Source organism: Lactuca virosa, chromosome 1 (genome assembly GCF_052849685.1).
Source record: "Lactuca virosa cultivar CGN04683 chromosome 1, Lactuca_virosa_CGN04683_v6, whole genome shotgun sequence".
Lineage (NCBI taxonomy): Eukaryota > Viridiplantae > Streptophyta > Magnoliopsida > Asterales > Asteraceae > Lactuca > Lactuca virosa.
In genome coordinates this window covers 330,925,834-330,931,833 of record NC_136426.1, presented here as the reverse complement: position 1 = coordinate 330,931,833, position 6,000 = coordinate 330,925,834, and positions in this window count along the sequence as shown.

Sequence of the window (6,000 nt, the reverse complement as noted above, 5' to 3'; positions counted from 1 at the left end):
GGACTTAAAACCGGCCAAAAATGTACTGAGATGAATTTGACCATTATTTGATGTGCTTGACTGCGGGGTTTATACAAATGAAAATTTCGGGTTGTCACATCATCCCCCCGTTAGAGGGAATTTCGTCCCGAAATTAGAGTTCAAGCCACTAAGTTATCACAAAATAACTAAGCAAAAAGATGGGGACGTTTAAGTTTCAATTGCTCTTCGCACTCCCAAGTGAACTCCGGTACTCGCTTGGCATTCCAGCGAACCTTCACAATTGGGATGCGAATTTGTTTCGTTTCCCTTGACCTCTCGGTCCATGATCTTTACAGGTTCCTACACGAAGTTGGGGCTCTCATTGATTTCGATCTTGACGAGTGGGATTTCAAGAGTCACGTCGGACAAGCACTTTTTCAAGTTTGAGACGTGGGATAGATTCGGATGGAAGTTTTGGAATCCCTAAGGTAGTCGAGGTCTGACGGATGCTGGACCCATTCTTATCAAGAATCTATGATGGTCCTAGGTTTTTGGGAAGATAGAATGTTTCAGTACTTAGAACATAATGTACTTCCATGGTTAGGTCATCACTAGGCGTGATCGCCATTCTGGAGTTCCAAAAGTTCTCTCTTACTGGGGGTGTAGTCCCCGGGTTGGTTCTTAGAAGGCTCAGGTCGTCTTCGGATTCGTATTTCCTACTGATTGGTTTTCGGAGGTTTTCTGGATCATTGGAGGTATTGGATGTATACTGGCATCTATTGGTTACGTGGCATCTATCTTGACCTTGTGCAAAATGGACCTGCACTTCTGACTCTCGAGGTGTTTCTAACAGAAACTCTCAAAGTCAGCGAGATAGAGGGTTTTACCAGATGTTGCTTAGAAAATTCCAACTTTTGTCACCGTCCAATAGATGTTTTCACAGTATGATTCCTAATTGGAAAGAATCATTCTCTTACTCGCTTTGCTGTTTCATGGATAGCAGTCTCTGTTCGGGGCTAGCTTCGCCCTTAGAGATTTTCTGAAGTGATTGACTATATCGGGAGGTGGTTCTACTACCTCTTCAGGGATAGTATCCTTTGGAACACCTAGTAGTCTAACAAATCTCTAAGACTTGCTCCATTCTCCATCGCGTCTGCTCCCTCCAGTTTGTAGGAAGTGCGTGTTCTTGTATAACCCATCGACTAACACCTAGACTGGTGTCGAGTCTACAATCTCTTTATGACCTGGGTTATAAAGCTTAATGCAACTTACCATCTACTTTATTCAAGTATTCTTGGTTGCGGAGGTAGTCATGTGGTTCTTAGCATCCTAGTATAAACTTTGGAGAATGCATCCTATCGTCTATAGGGCGACGGTGACTTTTCTGGCATGTGGAGGCATTGTCCTAGGCACTACTCGTCTGTATATGGATGGACGAAGTGCCTGAGTAGTGCGGGAATCCCTTGCAACTACTCTTCCGGTGTTACTGAGTTTCTCTATCTAGATTAAATCTAGATAGAAATGGATTCTGCTACACAGGACCTCAAATTTCTGATGGGTTTTGCGCATTCTAACACTCCTAAGTGTACATGCAACCCTAAATACCTTGGATCTATGTTTTCTCTATTATACATGCAATTATGAACTTTCCAAGGTATTACCCTATCTAGCATACAATACTTGATACTTGGATAATCAAATTGATAGAATACATACCTTTGTTTGATGTAGCTTGTCTCCATCAAGCTTGAGTGCCTAGTGCCCCAAGTGTGACACCTCAAATGGTTCACACAACACCAAATGCACATGGAATGACTTGAGAGAAATGGAACACTCCTTGAAATCGTCTAGCCCTCATATTCACACATTAGTGCACGATTTCTTGAGCCATGGGATTCTTTTATATGGTGGCTATTAGGGTTACACCATGTAACTCATAACTTTACCCATTCCTTATGCTCCATGGATTTTAACCTCCATGGAGTATCCATGGGTCACCCCATGGACTTAGTCCAACATAAGGAATCTTGGATCACAAGCCCACATATATAAGAATGAATGATTTACACAATCAACCCATATATTTAATTAGTCTCCTTTTGATCACTTAATTAATTCCAAATTAATTCTTGATCAATACTAATTAAATAACCTTATTAATATATTAGAACTTATAATATATTAACCAACCTTAAGTGTTATTTCTCTCATTATAGTCTATCCAAATGCATGATGCCATGCAACCCAAATGGACCATGCCGGGTCGGGTCAAGTCTTACCAATTATAGTTATGGACTTAGACATTAATCCAACAGTCTCCCGCTTGGATAAGTCTAAAACTATTATTGCGTATGACTTCAGGAACCGATCAGCAATCATAGCTCTCAAAAGCTTCTGTCGAACTCTGACCTTGTCGATGAACTCTGACCTTTGTCAATGACTTGTCCATTAGATAAGGGATCATATATTCCTCCATTCTAGATATCATATGGACTGAGACATGGATTATCAATCATTCTCTCTGTCCATTTGTTGTTTCCCGATTTCCGATTCATGATGACTGACTGATTGAACAAATCAAATCAGTCATGGCTTGGCCAAGCACTCACATGTATCATCTTTAAATCATCGAGGGGCCCACAGATATCGCTTTTATCCCGAAGGTAAAAGGAATGGATAAACTTCGACTCATATGGCTTGTTCTACTACTTGTTGAATCATACACAAAGGCACGTTTTATAACATCGAGTTACCGAATGCGTTTTCGTGCAATCAATGTACAACCAACTCATAGTAACAACTCATATCTCTAGGTTTGAAGAATATAAGATATTATCGTCTCATGATCACTCGTGATAAAATCCATGAAGTGATTCAAATGAGCGCGGGTTGAATCCAATACTCAGAACTTATGAGCACTCATGAGTGTTGTAGCACCACTTTGTCCACCAACTTGGACCTCTACAAACCAACCCATGACAGTCTTGATTCATATCTACTTCCAACATATGACCGACTGTGGATGGTTTGAATAACTTAGTCATTCAGGAAGAATGACCTAGTTTATTCTGGAAGTCAAAACATGCAAAATGAAACACAAGAATAAATGAATCAAATATGGTATCAAACCCTATGAATATAAATAGACCACTTTTATTTATCACCATACTGATTACTCATTATTTCATTGTTTCGGTTTTATCAACTTTATACCTGAATTAAAAACACTAGTTGTCCCATGCTCCAAGCATGTACACTATGTTTTTCTAAACAATAGTTTTGCCATACACCAAGTATGCACTCTATGTTTGTCTATGATCCTTACTTTGTGAAATAAACCAATTGAACATAATTTCAATGATTCTAATTTCACACTCCCAAATCCTTATCGAAAAATGTGAGAATTTCAAATTCCTATCATTTATCGAAATCTGTTTAGATTTTAAACTTATATGCACTGACCCTCCTGTAATGAATATGTACAAAGTCACAAAGACTTGTCAACAGTCATTATAAGGTATTCCAATGGAGATCAACTCCATGGAAACTAAGTCTCATATTCAAAGTACATTGCTTTGGACATGCTTCTTGCATTAAGTTTTCTAATCTTACATAGATAACTTCCACCTATGGAGACAACTCCATATTCTCATTTTGACTATCACTTCTGAATAAGAGATGCCTCTTTTCAGAATATGTCAATATGGTCCTTCTAAAATTAGCACTATACTTCCAACTGTCCCTGAGCAACCAATCTTTGGTAAACCTCAGATTGTCCTCGACAATTGCTTAATCATTTTAGTCATATCTAATTCTAGACCTTTTCCCTTCTTAATGCCTCTGGCCATTTGGAAAAATTTAGAAATGACAAATATTATAGCACATGCAATCGATCCTGTACCCAAAGCAAATGGTGCACGATTCATGATGTCTCACATAAAGACATGATTCTAGACCAGTCTTTTGCTACAATATTTTTATTTGCCATGTTTTCAAAATTTGACTATGAAGAGGGATGCCGTAATCATAATCGAATTTTGAGAACGCAATATATAGAATTTCCTTAAGTTGAACCAATCCAACATGAAACTCATATATATATTCTTGACTAAAGATGATTAAGGTCTCAATCTGAGCCTTTAGAACTGAAATGAAGTATATCCTCTCCCTTAATTATAGCAAAACAACTTTTTCAATCCCTGCAGCCTCACGAATTGAAACTTTTGTTTTCTATAATTAACATTGCTAACTTGCAACACTAACAATAATTATCATGCTCTCACTAACATGATGATTATTAGCATAACACTTATGCTCCCACTAGCTTTGACATGTACTCAGAAAGCACCTGGACTTCTAGAAATCAATACTTTATTGACTTCCTTACCAAAGTTCAGATTTCTAATACGAGATGCTTTGATAAAACTTTATCAAAATCATACACCTTTCCTTAGATAGCATGCATGTGTGTCTAAAAAATTTCAGAACTATGAAAAGGGATGTCGTAATCATAGTCTCAATTGTTTAGACCTTTTGCCATCTGCTTCAAATCTACTTGGTGGAAGTGTTTCCTCACCATCATTTTCATGAATCGGAGAGAAACCTTATGACCCTTAGATTTTATGGTGTATGTGTTCTTATCCATGTGAATCGTCAAAACCATAGTCACAAGACAAGGATAATGACAAATCTAAACTCATATGGACTGAACTTATGCAATCTTAACTTCTTGCCACCTGGCAGTACAGGGCCTGCCATTGCTTCCAAGTTGTTATGCAACCAATTGAGAACTTTCAGAACTCCTATGCAAAGCCAACTTTAACTGGAATGGGCACATAATATGTCAACATGATAGGTTATAAACCTCAAGTCGTGTGCTAGTGAAGAACCTCAGGTTTTATTCTTGATTAGTTCTTGAAATTCTTTTTAGGATCTTTAAGACGCCCACTGTCCTCTTGACATATAAGACTATCTTGCCAAATATTCAAGAGATAGTGCGGATTCTTTATCAAGACAAACACTTCACACAATTGGCCTTAGTTGGTCTTTGTTTAATCCAAAACATCACAACTTACCAACTTCAAATGTACAAGAGTAGGACACTTTTACTCTTACATTTGACAAGTGTTATAAACCTTTCTTTAAGATATGCCACTCAACTTATAGTCTTGGAGTATGACTCTAAGACTTGTTTTGAAACGAAGTATGACTCATCTCCTTGATTTAACCATTTCAACAATTCATGACTCCTCTTCTTAGTCATAAGAATGCACTAAGATGTCCTTAGAAGACCAATTGTGATGTGGTTCTTAAATCATTAATATGATCACAAAACATGATACTAAAGTACTCTCCCATCTTTCAGATTTGAGAAAACTTTTATCTTTCTGCCTAATTTGATTATTCTCATTCGTTCTGCCATACATTGAGACTTTTCCAATGTTTCAGAATTATACTTAAACTTGTAAGTATAACCATATTTACTAAACTTTAGTAAATCAAATAGTCTTAACGAGCTTTGTGGTGGACATGACCAGTGCACAAGAATGTGTACTCGATCCCTTTAGTCCTTCACTTGACTCACACATCCATGTGAACAAGTAATTAGTCTTGATTTTCCAATGCTTGAAAGTTCTCATTCATTATACTATTCAACTTGCATGATTCCAAGTTTCGGTCCAATTAAAACTTGGGCGATGAGGAACTTTCCTGATTTGGTAAATTTAGACACTACCACAAATGAAAGAATCAAATCCATTTTCCAATATTGCTGTCAGTGGAATCATATAAGCAACAATTTTCCACAAATACCATTGTAAGGATACTTCAAATAAATAAAATTAAACAATTTTCTTTTATTTTAAAACTTTGCGGAAAAACTTATCCTTACAATCCACATGGAAAATTGTTGTTATCTATTCCTTGCTCAAAATTCTGATGCGATCGAAATCCACCTTCGCGATCAGAATCAACATATACTTCCTTTAAGATTTCTCTCTATTCTTTGATTCTTAAAACATCAACATGTGACCCAGTCAC